General features: G+C 37.0%; 1 pseudogene; it reads left to right on the top strand.

Moving 5' to 3' along the window:
• Positions 1–11,094: 11,094 nt before the first annotated feature.
• LOC142537716 (phosphoglycerate kinase, cytosolic-like) overlaps positions 11,095–16,586 on the top strand; it is a 38,664-nt pseudogene continuing 33,172 nt past the window's right edge.

Below are 16,586 nucleotides of genomic sequence, written 5' to 3'. Positions count from 1 at the left end.
TAATTAAAAAAAAAAAAAAGATTTCCTCCCCTCCAGTTGTGACACGACCACCTGTTCTCCAACTATATTCTAGTCTAGCCTAGCATAAATGAGGGATGCTGCGGGTGTGGTGGGACTCGATGCGGACGGAATTAATCTTTTAGCCATAGCTCGATGTATTCATGGAAAATTTACTACAAGAATCATATGCGATTCGATTGTTGTCGTTCAATGATGTCCTTCTAATCAACTGATCATTAAGATAAAATCATTAACAATAGTTCTATTCTCACATTTTTCTCTACTGAAGAAGTTTCGATGGTTGCTAAAATTTGGAGACTCTCCAAGCTATTGGATGTGATGGCTAGCACAAGCTGTTCCCATGATGCTGCTAATCACGTTGCACATATTTTGACAAAAAAATCACAACCCAGATAGGATTTTGAGATCTTGGATTCAATTTTCCTTGATCGCATGTAATTTTTGATATATTTCATTGTTAATGATATTTCTATGTTTCTCTTTTAAAATAAAATGAAAGCACGTTGAACTTATAAACTATGTAGTCACTGTTGGAATTATATATGTGGACTTACATAATTTATTTAAGTGTACGTAAATAAGCTATTTAATAAAGAACTCAATAAGGTGATTTAATTTATTATGGATTTCTAAATTATTAAATAAATTGATATGGTCAACCTTATGTGTAGAATTCCTACTCATTTAAGTCTTCTATTATAGGTCAAAAACTGCTAAGATTATATAATGTTATTGTAACGTCCCAGATTCGACGAATGCCATCACTGTATCAAGACGAGTCTTTCCAGCGTGCTTATGTCCTCACTCACACGCACCCTGGGAAACTTCCCAGGAGGTCACTCATCCAAAAATTGCCCCAAGTCAAGCACGCTTAACTTTGAGTTCTTATGTAATGAGCTACCGAAAAGAAGATGCACCTTCATGATATGAGTAGTACAAATCAAATCTTTTAAGCCCTCTTCAATTGTACAGTCCATTACATTGAAAAGTCTCGGAATCCCTCTCATTCCCGTGTGGGTCGGTTCATTCATGTTCCCTCCACCTAGAAGCCTGCCAGGAGCCGCTCATTGTCCGTGCAACTGATGGCACCGGCGATCACCCCCCGCCCTCTTCGGCCCCGGGCCTCACAATTATGGTCCTCGAGACACAATGAAAAACGTAGAATATATACATCACACATATTCTAGATATTTCTCTTTCTCCCTTCTAAGGTAAGAATAAGGTTATATATTATATGTTGTCTTGGAAAGATCCATAACTACAACGCCAGATCAATCAATGGATTCTAGTACGTGTTTACTGTTATTATATTTTCTGATAATTCTATTGGTGTATCGTGTTCTCGCACCCAAGACGCAGCGGAAGTTTAAAATTTTTATTCTTAGGCGTCTTGTGTTTAGAAACATTCATAGGGCGTTTAGAATTATACATTTGCGTTCTTAACGCTGGACTCCAAACTATACCGGTGTTTAGGCGGATATAGTCCTTCTTGTAATTCCCTACGAACGGCTCTTCTTCCTTTGATCGCCTAATTGAGTCTACGATCGAAGACTGTCTTCCTCGCTTGGATTGCACTAGAAATCGCAAGCGATTTATGCGTTGAGATTACGTACTCCGAATTTTCAAAATTCGGAGACGGTGCAGCGTCGACAGCGCGGCGCTGGAAAAAGGTACTTAGCCGAAAATTTTCTCAATTTTCTTCAAGGTGGCCGTGATTTTTCTTGGCTAGGAGGGAGGAGAATTTTGTGCATTTTATGCGCAAAAATTGGTCATGTATTATGAGTTCTAGTGATGTATATATAGAGTGAGACTTCTAATCTAATTAGGAGTCGCTCTCCCACAAGGACTCTAATAATTTTATTATATTTAAAGTCTCATATAATTAATATACAATGTATTTTTAACCTTTAATAATACATGATATAATAATATCATATACACATATGATATTATTATATCACCGCATAAAATATATACATGTATATGTATATTAAATTAAATAACAATTATTTAATTTATAAACTAACTATTTGGTTAATTCAATTCTAGACTCTCTAGAATATTTATGAGAATTTGTGCATGTTAGTAGTCACTACTACTAGCACAATCATTTAATTAGTAAATTTTAAATTCACTAAAAATGATTCTGAACTCATTATAACCTCAATCGACGATCCAAGAGCGCCGATGTACCAATGATGTAAATCTTGTTCATATAATGAAAATCGAAAATTTCGAACATCGAAAGTTTTACTTACCAAATTTAGAATTTACCATATTTGGCAGCTGCCAGTTTTAGTGAACTCCTTCACATAACAGGCAGTTTCACTCTCATTCCTTATTTAGCAATCATTTCAACTTCCATTTGTTCTATCTAATGGAATCAGTTCATAAACTCATTTATAAGCTTCATGTTTGATCTCCATCAAACTATAGTCGTCAAATTCCAACTCCTTGAAATTTGACTATCTCAACGGGAACAATCCGATACTTGTGTGACCCTCAATGATTCAGGGATACAGCTAGTTGTGGGTTCACATCTCCATGTGATTCAAAATAACATTTATTCTTATTCGGGTTTACCCTAGTTAGCGCTGTTATTTTCATCAACACCTTGATCAAGAATGTCAGAACTCATTTCTGATTGCATCCATCGGATTTTGGTAAGAGCGTCTAGTAGCATCGTCCCATGATCCCCTAAGTATCACTGATAGTGCCTGCAAGAACACTTAGTAATGGTTAGTGTACAGTACGGTCCCTTCAACACATATTTCCCGATCGAATCTGCAACAATTGGTATATCGAGAGTTGCATATGAATTCGATAACAAAGTGATTTATCTTTGAGTAATAGTGTCATGGTATGCGCAACTTAGGAAATACATTTTCAAACTACAAATGTCTTAATCAGGCCAAAGATTCCTTGTACTATTGACTCATGAGACCGCATAAAATATATTTACATGTAGGAAAACGGAGAATCCCCAATAGGGATGACAATGGGGCGGGGGCGGGGGCGGGGGCGGGTTTGTCATCCCCATCCCCGTCCCCGAATTCCATCCTCATCCCCATACCTGTTCCGATCTCTGTTTTTTCGGGTTCGGGGAATCCCCAAACCCGAAACTTTGGAGATCAACTTCACATCCCCGTTTCAAAAATATTATTATGGCAAGACGATGACGGATTCAGAGATTTTCTCAAATCAAAACTTATTATTATATATTATTCATTATTATTCTGGAATTTAAATATCTCCTTTTCTTAGCTCAGTTTGAGTTGAAAATATTATATAGACTGGAAACCAATATCCTCCATGTGTGAAAGCAACTAAGGAAAAATTTGGTAAAATAACGCCACGTATCAGATTCAATTTTATTCCAAGCCTCAGATGGTATCAGAGCCATGAAATTAGTTTGGTTAATAATTTAGCACTTTTTTCAATGAATATTTTTGGAATGAAAGAAATTGTTCAAAATAGAGGATTTTACCGAGGTCCACCTTAGAAACATAAATTCATAAAAAAATCACCCATAAATGCTTTAAACGCCATCACTCGGCTAAGCAGGTTGAAGCGCTACAACATGAATTTATTATTTCTTGGTTAAACTCGAACCTCAATATTAATAATAATAATAATATTATTAATATTTTAAAAAATATTATTATTATTATATTATTGATACTAATAATACTATTATATTATTATTGATATTATTTTCGGGACGGATTCGGGGATGGGGATAATAATCTCATACCCGCCCCGAACTACAAAAAAATCCCCGAACCCGAACCCGAACCCGAAAAAATCGGGGATCCCCATCCCCAGTTTCGGGTTTTACCCGTGGGGCCCCAAACTCGTGGGGAAAGTCGTCATCTCTAATCCCCAACTACAATGCATTTTCTCCTACGTATTTCCAAACTACATCCAATCTCGCCACCTGATGACCCTCGATAGAGTCGGTAAATGGATCAAAGTGCATGCTAGTACGTATATCCCTTACATTGTGTCGGATCAAAGAACTAATGGTGTACAACCATAACTGCGGACTATTCCACTCGATAAGTGAGAACCACTTGACAGTCAGTGGGAGGGTTGTTCACTGCATCATCATATGATCACATATCTGTGTGAATGGACGTCCATCTTTATGCCCTTGCCAATGAAACTTGGCGTTTATATCACAGATGCTAGTCTCAAACTCGAGCGACATTTATCCTTGTTTTAGGCTGCTGATTTGACTAAAAACATGTTTAGAATATACGGTACACTTACTAATGAGTTCCAGATCTTACGTTGTGATGCAGACCTCATGGTACCTATTGTATATTCAAGGATTTTATCTATGCAGCTTGCATGGGTATACAGATAAAGTATAATGTCATAATCGAATAAAATCATAAAATATTATTAAATAAAGATTGTTTTACATCAGAGACAATGAAGCTGGAGCCACAAGTTGGCTTGCCTTGCACCTACTCTAACAAATTCGACATGAATTCCTGGCGTGTTGTGATATATGGATTTAATCAAGTGGTTTATAGATTTATTTTTATTAAATCTCCAACAAGTGGTATCAAAGTCACGCTCATGTTGAATCATGGGAATTTTTTTATTGATTGATCGAAATAGAAAACTATGTTTTATTCACATATTTGACGAAATTTTCAAGTCTACTAAATTTTTGGATTCAGATCTAGTTTTTAAAATGTTCTGAATTTGGATCTGAATTAATTGATTGTGTAATAATTTTTAATATAGTTTTCGTAATTAAATTATCCGAAATTCCATTATTTTATAAGTTTTAACAACATACTCAAACTAACCAATTGAATCAATAAAATACAAATAAATTCGACAAAATTTATTGTTTTGAATACGAATTCAATTCAATGAAATTAAAATTTATATTTGATTAATATGTTTGGCTTTTAATTATTAAATCCTACCAAATAAATATTTGTCATTACTTTAAAATTTCATCAAATTCAATTATTAAGAAAGGTGATATCGGTGAGGTTTTTGGTCGGCTTTTCACAAATTTGTCATGTGCAGATGGGTTGGAAAGATTTTTAAAATTGTAGTTTTTCGAATAAAATTGTTTTTACGATTTTGAGCAGTTACGAATTGTTAGACGCTTTATAGTTAAAAAATATTTAAAAAAAAACAGTTATTAAACTACAATAATAGATCAAATGTAGTTTCTTCAATAAAAAAATATCTTATTTAAGATAAAGCAATCAAAATTAAGCAAAATAAAAATAATTAACACGTGAGATTGATATATGTGCCTATGGAAGACAGATTAATCAATATGAGAGATATACAAAATACAAAGTCTCACTTGAGCTAAAAAGAATTAAATTGGGCCAAAATTGTACAAAAGTGATTATAATTTGAAAACAAATTGATGTATACAATAATTGTATTTGTTGGGTAGAAAATCGAAATGTGGCACATCTACAGTGTACTTTTTAAAATGTTTGAGTTGTAGGATCAAACATTTATGACTAGACCAAAAAATATAGTTGTTAGCTAAGACACAACTTTATTTTCTTATATTTGTGGTAGCTCAGATTTCACCTACATGGGTGTAAATGTTAGGGTAGGTGCCCGACAAGCCAACTTGTGGCTTGGGCTTTTTTGACTCTAATGTAAAACAATCTTTATTTTAATAATATTTTACGATTTTATTCGATTATGACATTATACTTTATCTGTATACCCATGCAAGCTGCATAGATAAAGTCCTTGAATATATAATAGATACCATGAGGTCTACGTCTCAACGTAAGATCATGAAAATCATTAAGAAGCGTACCGTATATTCTAAACAGGTTCCTAGTCGATTCAGCCGCCTAAAACAAGGATAAAGGTCGCTCGAGCTTGAGACTAGCATCTGTGGTGTAAACGCCATGTTTCATTGGCAAGGGCATTGAGATGTCCATTCACACAGATGGGTGATCATATGATGATGCACTGAACAACCCTCCCTCGGATTGTCCAAGTGGTTCCCACTTATCGAGTGAAATAGTTCGCAGTTATGGTTGTACACCATTAGTCCTTTGACCCGGGACAATGTAGGGGCTATACGTACTAGCATGCACTTTGATCCGTTTACCGACACCATCGAGGGTAATCAGGTGGCGAGGTTGGGTGTAGTTTCGAAATACGTAGGAGCAAATGCATTGTAGTCAGGGATTCACCGTTCGCCTACGGGTGAAGATATCCTATGTGATATGATGAGTTAATAGTGCAAGGAGTCTCTGGCCAGAGCAAGAAATGTGCTTTAGGGAAAGGTGTTTTCCTAGTTGCACATGCCATGCCACTATTAGTACTCAAAGATAAATCACATCGTTATCGAATTTATATGCAACTCTCGATATACCAATGATTGTAGATTCAATCGGGATATATGTGTTGAAGGGACCGTACTGTACGCTAACCATGACTAAAGGTTCTTGCAGGTACTATCAGTGATACCTAGGGGATCATGGGACGATGCTACTAGACGCTCTTACCATGATCCGATGTGTGCAATCAGAAATGAGTTCTGACATTCTTGATCAAGGAGTTGATGTAAAGAATGGGGTTAACTAGGGTAAACCCGAATACGAATAAATGTTATTCTGAATCACATGGAGATGTGAACCCACGACTAGCTGTATCCCTGAACCATTGAGGGTCACACAAGTATCGGATTCTGTGTTCCCGTTGAGATAGTCAAATTTGAAGAAGTTGGAATTTGGCGACTATAGTTTGATGGAGATCAAACAAGAAGCTTGTAAAGGAGTTTATGAGCTGATTCCATAGGATGGAAGAAATGGAAAGTTTGCATGATTGCTAGATAAGGAAGGAGAGTTGAACTGTTTGTTTTGTGAATGCTTTGTGAAGGAGTTCACTAAAACTGACAGCTGCCAAATTTGATAACTGCCATATATGGTAAGTTCTAAATTTGGTAAATGAAAATTTTGATCTTCGAAATTTTCAATTTTCATTATATGAACAAGATTTGTATCCTTGGTACATCGGCGCTTTCGGATCGTCGATCGGGGTTATAATGAGTTCAGAATCATTTTTTATGTGAATTTGGAATTTACTAATTAAATGATTGTGCTAGTAGTGATGACTACTAAGATGCACAAATTCTCATATATGTTCTAGAGGTGTCTAGAATTAAATTAACTAAGGAGTTAATTTATAAATTAAATAATGGTTATTTAATTTAATTAATGTACATATATATTTTATATGGTGATATAAAATATGTGTATATGGTTTTATTATATCATGTATTATTAAAAGTTAATAAATACATTATATATTAATTATATGAGAGTTTTAATATAATGAAGTTATTAGAGTCCTTGTGGGAGAGGGAGGATTAGGAGTCTCATTCTATATATACACCACTAGGACTCATAATACGAACCCTAGTTTTGCTCACAAAGAAAAAAGCAAAATCTCTCCTCCCAAGAAACAAACCCTCGGCCACCAAGAGAAAAAAAATAAATAAAATTGTTGGCCTTTTGGTTTTTCTTCCAATCGTCGTACCTTCTCCGTCTTTTGGAAATTCGGAGATTATAATCTCAACGCAATAATTGTTTGGAATTTCTAGTGCAATCCAAACAAGGAATTCATTGTCTGATCGTGGACCCAATTAGACGATCCAAAGAGAAGAGCCGTTCGTAGGGATTTACAAGAAGGGCTATCTCCGCGTAAAAATCGGAATAGTTTGAAGTCCAAGCGTTAAGAACGCAAAGGTATAAATTCTAAACATCCTATGAATGATTTGAACACACGACGCCCAAGAACAAAATATTTTAAACTTCCGTTGCGTCTTGGGTGCGAGAATACGATGTCCCAACAGTGGTATCAGAGCCGTTTTTTCTTAATCGTGTGTTTTAAATTAAATTGTGTTGAGTATATTATTTCTAACCGCTTAAGAATTTTTTGAAAATGCCCCTAAAATTTATTTTTGAAAAATCAATATTTTAAAAAAAAAAAAATTTGGTCTGCCCACGCGTGCGGTGGGCCCCGCGCAGCGCGCGGCAGGCGCGCAGCGTTCGCGCGGCGCTGCGCGCGTGCACAGCCTGCGCGCCATGCGCACGCCTGCGGGCGGCGGCCGCCCTGCCTGTGCGCGCGGCAGCGTGCCCGCCAGCGCCCGATTGGATCTGGCAGCGGGCGGGCAGCGCGGGCAGGTGCCCGAGAACGTCTCGGGCACCGCGCCAGGCTGAGGGGATGATTTTTAATTTTTTCAAGATTTTGGGTTAAATTGATATTTTTGAAATATGGACGATTTTACCCCTGCAACAATTTTGATAAAATTAAATTCTTACAAAATAAATAATTGAAATATGATTTTAATTATTTATGGTAAAATTTTTTTTACAAGAAATTTAATTATTTGAAATTAAATAAAAGTGTTTATTTAATTTGATAATTATGGCGGTTAGTGATAATTTACGAGATACACGATTTATTAATAATATGTGATATTATCCGATTTATATAATATATGATATTATATGTTAAAAGGATGATCGAGAGCCATGACCAATTTGCTAGGTGTATGTTAGGTTTTTACATGTTGTAATTTTTAATTATTTGATAATTATAAAGTGGGCTTGGTTTATGGCCCGTTCTCACCCCTGAAATTTGTATCCCAATGTGCCATGGAAATTTAATGTAAATATTAGATTTAGTGGGAGATCAAGATTTGAAGACGATGAGCCCGAGATCCTCGAAAGGAGTTTTGAAGATCGAAGACATGTAAATTATGGAAGCTTATGTAATAGTTGTATTTGCATCCATGCATTTCCCTAGATTATGGACATGGATCCGTATGTGGCTCGTACGGATCAATTAGCTATCGGTTATCGATCATCCTTTATTATTATTTATGATGTATGTGATATATTATAAATAATCAGTATGTGCGTTATTATATAATAACAAGAGTTGCATGAATCCGGCAATCATACAAACAATCATGGCACGAGTTTTAAAATTAATGATGAGACAAATTTTTAAAATTAAAATCCCTCATTTTGGATGAGATCCAAAATTTAAATCAAGCCCATTAAAAGGATAATTAAAAGAAAGTTTAATAATTCCTTGCCTTCCATCAACGGTGGTTGCATGATGAACGCTACCCGCGGTCAGTGTCTAGCTCATATTATTGGGGAGGCCTGGACGCCGGAAAGCTGTGACTTCCACTGACATATTTGATGTGAACTACGTGGAACTCCCATGACTTCGGCTCATATTATTGGGGGATCTCATGGCGACCGTCCATTAAGGTTCAACATTGATGGGCCGGGCTCGACACGTGAAGAGAAAGATGATCATATTATTGGACCCTCCTCAAACCTGAGGCAAAATTACGTAAGGGTTGCAAGGGGTTGCAATTGGGCTCTACTTTTTGGAAGTTATGATTGGCTGATATTATTCGGGATCATAATTTCGCAATTGGGCCTTGCGTATTCACTAAAGAAATTGGATTTCCCGTTTTTCATCAGAGGGTGGTGAGAATGTCAAAATAGTGGGAGGCAATTTGTAAAAACAAAAGTCCATATTTTACGTCTTACAAAATATTTTAAAATAGTCGGTAACGTTTATTCTGTTTCCATATCAGTATATTTACGATTTCATCACGTAATCTATTTCTATCATTAAAACAAGCTAACCGAACACTAATTTTCAAGATTGGCTGGGAAAATTGCTCTAAATTCGGAGAAAATAGCATATACACTAATGTCAGTCTTGCTGAACTGACAAAGCATGCAAGATGGTAGGACCATAGGATGCAAGCTAAAGTGTAATATGCTTGCTTCTATGTCAAATGAACTGTAGAGACAGTTTGAGAAAATTTTGAATGCTGTTGACATTCAAATACACATGCAAAAGTTGCATAGTGCATGAACTCGCATAATGATGCACACCACTTTCAAGGAACACATGACTACACGCATTCAAGATGGGGCTCTTGCCCATGATCATGGTGTAAGTATAATTGGGCCTAATGATAAGGTGGTGGGCCTGAAATTTGACAAAGCCCGATAATTTAGAACATGTATGTTTCACTGCTAGAAGCCTGGACATATGAAATTATCTGGGCCAGAAATGTTTTGGCAATGATAAGTGAATGTCCAAGTTAACACGATTTCAACGACAACCAAAAGAAAACAAGATAGTCTAAACCAAACACATTTGTGGCACGTTAGGCTAGGACATATTTCCCAAAGAAGGATGCACAAGCTAGTGGGAGAGGGCATGGTTGACTCGTCAGACATAAACTCTCTAGAGACGTGTGAGTCCTGTCTGAAAGGAAAAATGACCAAGGCCCCTTTCCTAGGGAAAGTGGAACGTACACATGATCTGTTGGATTTGATCCATACAGATGTGTGTGGCCCGCTAATTGTTAGCACGAGATTTGGCCATTTCTACTTCATTACTTTACCGATGACCATTCGAGGTTTGGGTATGTGTATTTAATAAAATACAAGTCTAAAGTCTTTGAAAAGTTCAAAGAATTCAAAGCAGAAGTAGAGAAACAATAAGGAAAAAGTATTAAAACACTACGATTAGATCGAGTTGGAGAATACTTGAGTACCGAATTTCAAGACTACCTTAACGAGAATAGGATTCTCTCACAGTGGACTCCACTTGCCACACCCTAGTTGTATGGTGTGTCAGAACGTTGTAATCGGACGAGATGGACATGGTTCGATCTATGATGGGATTCATTGAGTTGCCGCCATCCCTTTGGGGATATGGAAACAGCGGCAAGGTTGTTGAATCAAGTCCATACAAAGGCAGTGGATAAAACACCATATGAGATATGGATGGGAAAACCGCCCAAATATTCTTATCTAAGAATATGGGGATGCCTTGCTTACGTGAAGCAGGCAGTGGGAGACAAATTGGATAGTAGAGCCAATTTGTGATAATTTGTGGGATATCCAAGCAACTCTGTTGGATACTACTTCTATTTATCCTAGTGAAACAAAAGGGTTTGTTTCAAGAAATGCCACCTTCTTAGAGAAGGAGTTTCTATTGGATAGAAAAGGCAAGATGATAGAACTCGATGAGATTCGAGAACCACCTACTACACAAGTAGCAGAACCCACACCTCAACAGCCAATCAAAGAAACACAAGCTCTTAAAAGATCCGAAAGAATCTCAAGGCCGCCTAATAGGTTGAGCATGCTTCTTGAAGAGGGCCAATGTGAGCCCATTCCTGGATGTGATCATAGAAATTTCAAAGAAGCATTGTCTGATGCCGATTCATCTAAATGGCTTGAAGCCATGCAGTCCGAGATGAACTCCATGTATTCGAACCAAGTATGGTCCTTAGTAGGTCCACCTGAGGGAATTGTTCCCATAGGAAGCAAATGGATTTACAATAGAAAACTTGGAGCGGATGGGAAGGTGGTGACCTTCAAAGCTAGATTGGTAGCAAAATGATATACTCAAAGGCAAGGTATTGACTATGAGGAAACCTTTTCTCCAGTCGCAATGTTCAAGTCCATTAGGATACTGCTAGCCATAGCAGCATGGTATGACTATGATGGCAGATAGATGTGAAAACAGCGTTCCTTAATGGGGATATTAAGGAAGAGATTTACATGTCTCAACCTGAAGGATTCACATCAGTAGGAAGTGAGCATAAAGTATGCAAACTCCAGAGATCCATTTATGGACTCAAACATGCATCAAGGAGCTGAAACCTCAGATTTGACAACACTATCAAAGAGTTTGATTTTGCCAAAAATCCTGAGGAACCTTGTGTATACAAGAAGGTTAGTGGGAGTGCAGTGACATTCTTAGTACTTTATGTTGATGACATACTACTCATTGGGAATGATGTAGGGATGTTGCAGTCAACTAAAGTATGGTTAGCTGGTAAGTTCTCCATGAACGATATGGGTGAAGCATCATATGTATTAGGAATACAGATCTATAGGGATAGATCAAAGAGAATGCTAGGGCTCACTCAATCCACATATATCGATACCATACTGAGGAGATTCTCTATGGAGGAGTCCAAGAGAGGATATCTCCCAATGTCTCATGGTGTGAATCTATCCACGTCTATGTGCCCTAAGACTGATGAAGAGATGGAAACCATGAGCCGCATTCCATATGCGTCTGCCATAGGCAGTATTATGTATGGTATGATATCTACTTGACCTGATATTGCATATGCACTGAGTGCTGCAAGCCGATATCAGTCGAATCTCGGTCCACTGCATTGGAAAGCAGTGAAGGACATTCTTAAGTACTCAAGAAGAACTAAGAATTTGTTCTTGGTATATGGGAGTTGAGAACTAAAATTGGAAGACTACACTGATTCTAGCTTCCAATCAGATATAGATGATTCGAAATCAACCTCTGGATTTGTATTCAAGCTCAATGGTGGTGCTGTCTCTTGGAAGAGTTCCAAGCAAGACACCACAGCGGATTCAACCACTGAGGTCGAATATATAGCTGCATCTGCTGCAGCAAAGAAGGGTGTTTGGATGAGGAATTTCATCCAAGAGTTGGGTGTCATTTCTCAAACAGTTGATCCAGTCCCGGTCTACTGTGACAACACCGGTGCCGTAGCGCAAGCGAAGGAACCGAGGTCTCATCAGCCATCCAAACATATACTGAGGAAGTTCCACATAATCCGGGAGATTGTGGGAAGAGGAGACATTTCGGTAGAGAGAGTCGCCTCCGCAGATAACGTTGTTGATCCACTGACAAAGCCCCTGCCAGGACCATTGTTTGAGAAGCATCGCGAAGCAATGGGTCTAAAATCTATGGGTAGTTGGCTATAGGGCAAGTGGGAGATTGTTAGAGTAGGTGCCCGGCAAGCCAACTTGTGGCTTGGGATTTATTGACTCTAATGTAAAATAATCTTTATTTTAATAATATTTTACGATTTTATTCGATTATGGCATTATACTTTATCTGTATACCCATGCAAGCTGCATAGATAAAGTCCTTGAATATACAATAGGTACCATGAGGTCTGCGTCTCAACGTAAGATCATGAAACTCATTAGGAAGCGTACCGTATATTCTAAACAGGTTCCTAGTCGATTCAGCCGCCTAAAACAAGGATAAAGGTTGCTCGAGCTTGAGACTAGCATCTGTGGTGTAAACGCCATGTTTCATTGGCAATGGAATGGAGATGTCCATCCACACAGATGGGTGATCATATGATGATGCACTGAACAACCCTCCCTCGGATTGTCCAAGTGATTCCCACTTATCGAGTGGAATAGTCCGCAGTTATGGTTGTACACCATTAGTCCTTTGACCCGGGACAATGTAGGGGCTATACGTACTAGCATTCACTTTGATCCGTTACCGACTCCATCGAGGGTCATAAGGTGGCGAGGTTAGGTGTAGTTTCGAAATACGTAAGAGCAAATGCATTATAGTCGGGGATTCACCGTTCGCCTAGGGGTGAAGATATCCTATGTGATATGATGAGTTAATAATGCAAGGAGTCTCTGGCCAGAGCAAGAAATGTGCTTTAGGGAAAGGTGTTTTCCTAGTTGCACATGCCATGCCACTATTAGTACTCAAAGATAAATCACATCGTTATCGAATTTATATGCAACTCTCGATATACCAATGGTTGTAGATTCGATCGGGATATATGTGTTGAAGGGACCGTACTGTACGCTAACAATGACTAAAGGTTCTTGCAGGCACTATCAGTGAAACATAGGGGATCATGGGGCGATGCTACTAGACGCTCTTACCATGATCCGATGGGTGCAATCAGAAATGAGTTCTGACATTCTTGATCAAGGAGTTGATCTAAAGAATGGGGTTAACTAGGGTAAACCCGAATACGAATAAATGTTATTCTGAATCACATGGAGATGTGAACCCACGGCTAGCTGCATCCCTGAACCTTTGAGGGTCACACAAGTATCAGATTCTCTGTTCAGGTTGAGATAGTCAAATTTCAAGGAGTTGGAATTTGACGACTATAGTTTGATGGAGATCAAACAGGAAGCTTATAAAGGAGTTTATAAACTTATTCAATAGGATGGAAGAAATGGAAGTTGGCATGATTGCTAAATAAGAAAGGAGAGTGGAACTGCCTGTTTTGTAAAGGAGTTCACTAAAACTAACAGCTGCCAAATATGATAACTGCCATATATGGTAAGTTCTAAATTTGGTAAATGAAAATTTTGATCTTCGAAATTTTCAATTTTCATTATATGAACAAGATTTGTATCCTTGGTACATCGGCACTTTCGGATCGTCGATCGGGGTTATAATGAGTTCGGAATCATTTTTTATGTGAATTTGGAATTTACTAATTAAATGATTGTGCTAGTAGTGATGACTACTAAGATGCACAAATTCTCATATATGTTCTAGAGGTGTCTAGAATTAAATTAACTAAGGAGTTAATTTATAAATTAAATAATGGTTATTTAATTTAATTAATGTACATATATATTTTATATGGTGATATAAAATATGTGTATATGGTTTTATTATATCATGTATTATTAAAAGTTAATAAATACATTATATATTAATTATATGAGAGTTTTAATATAATGAAGTTATTAGAGTCCTTGTGGGAGAGGGAGGATTAGGAGTCTCACTCTATATATACACCACTAGGACTCATAATACGAACCCTAGTTTTGCTCACAAAGAAAAAAGCAAAATCTCTCCTCCCAAGAAACAAACCCTCGGCCACCAAGAGAAAAAAAAATAAATAAAATTGTTGGCCTTTTGGTTTTTCTTCTAATCATCGTACCTTCTCCGTCTTTCGGAAATTCGGATATTATAATCTCAACGTAATAATTGTTTGGAATTTCTAGTGCAATCCAAACAAGGAATTCATTGTCTGATCGTGGACCCAATTAGACGATCCAAGGAGAAGAGCCGTTCGTAGGGATTTACAAGAAGGGCTATCTCCGCGTAAAAATCGGAATAGTTTGGAGTCCAAGCGTTAAGAACGCAAATGTATAAATCCTAAACACCCTATAAATGATTTGAACACACGACGCCCTAGAACAAAATATTTTAAACTTCCGCTGCGTCTTGGGTGCTAGAATACGATGTCCCAACAGTTAATGGGCCAAACTGTTAGGTCAATGAGTCCGGAGATGTGCATGTTTATCGGATGGTGATGTCTCATATCCCTTAGATATCAGTCTTACCATTTCCGTACTATCGGCACTATCCTTAGTGGAAACAATATTACCCATTAAGAATTGACCTCATTCTTTTACAGCTCATTTAGCAAATCAGATCAAGCGGCGTAATGCAAGCAGCTTAACGCACGATAACTTCTCAGGAGGTCACTCATCTATGTATTATTCTCTCCCCCTAAGAGGTATATAAATATGTTTTTTGGGATACTTGAACTTAATACCTCTCTCTGATACCAATTATTAATATCAAGCATTTATCACTAGGATAAAAGCTATAGTTGTTATCCAATGTATAAATTTATTTTCTTATACTTGTAGTAGCACAAAGTCCACCTACTTGGGTGTTAAAGGGTCAGGCTATTAGGCCATTGACTCCAGGGAGGTGCATGTCTATCTATTGGTGTTATCTCGTATCTTTTAGAGATCATTCTTACCCTTTCTCTGATGTCGGTTCTAGCTCCAACAGAGACAACATTACTATTAAGATCTGGCGTCACCCTTTTACTATCTATCTAGCCAAACAGATCAAGCTAGCGCAACATCAGCAGCTTGACACACGAGAACTTCCCAAGATGTCACTTATCTCAGTACTACTCTCATTCATACATACTTAACCGAACATACCATTACCATCATGTATAATTTTTGGCATGTTGGTAAGCGTTTGGTCCTAATAATTTGTAATCGAGCCAAGATTACGAGTTTAATTCTCATTAATTGCTATGAAATACAATTATTATGACAGAAATTGTTAGAAGTGTAATATTGAACTTGTTGAATGGAGCAATATTTCTTCATTTTTTTCATTTTACATAATTAGTTATCTCTTATTTATTAATAGCTCATAAATCATTACATATACATAAATATGATTATAAAATAACTAAATATGAGGTGCGTTCAACGTGTTCTAAAAAAATTGGTTCTAAAAAAATTGGTATCATACCACATAATGTGATGTGATTTAGGATTATTTTCCAATTTTAATATTTTAAATAAATTATAAAAATCGAGACGTCTCAATTCAGGGTAGTTAACAAAATATTATTGGTCAAACATTTGAAAAAATACTCTTTCATGGGTATTTAAAACATTCAAATGTACTTATAGAAATGTTATTTTTCAAAAATAAGTTTGACCACTTTTATTCTCCTAAATTTCCCCGAAATATTTGGAATATTTTAAAAATACAAGATGGGCCCACGGCCACAATAGTATTTTGTTTTTATTTTATCTATGTTAATCTAAACAAAACGGACCACGGACCCACGATCACAAACTTTTAAACGACATGCCCTTTCAGCAAATAAAAACAAAATACTATCCATTTTTATCGGTCTAGATTTTCACGATCTAGTCAGTTGAAATTACACTCACATTCACAAG

Source organism: Primulina tabacum, chromosome 2, assembly GCF_025594145.1.
Source record: "Primulina tabacum isolate GXHZ01 chromosome 2, ASM2559414v2, whole genome shotgun sequence".
Lineage (NCBI taxonomy): Eukaryota > Viridiplantae > Streptophyta > Magnoliopsida > Lamiales > Gesneriaceae > Primulina > Primulina tabacum.
Note: the sequence above shows the minus strand (reverse complement) of the source record. Positions and strands in the feature narration are given on the sequence as shown.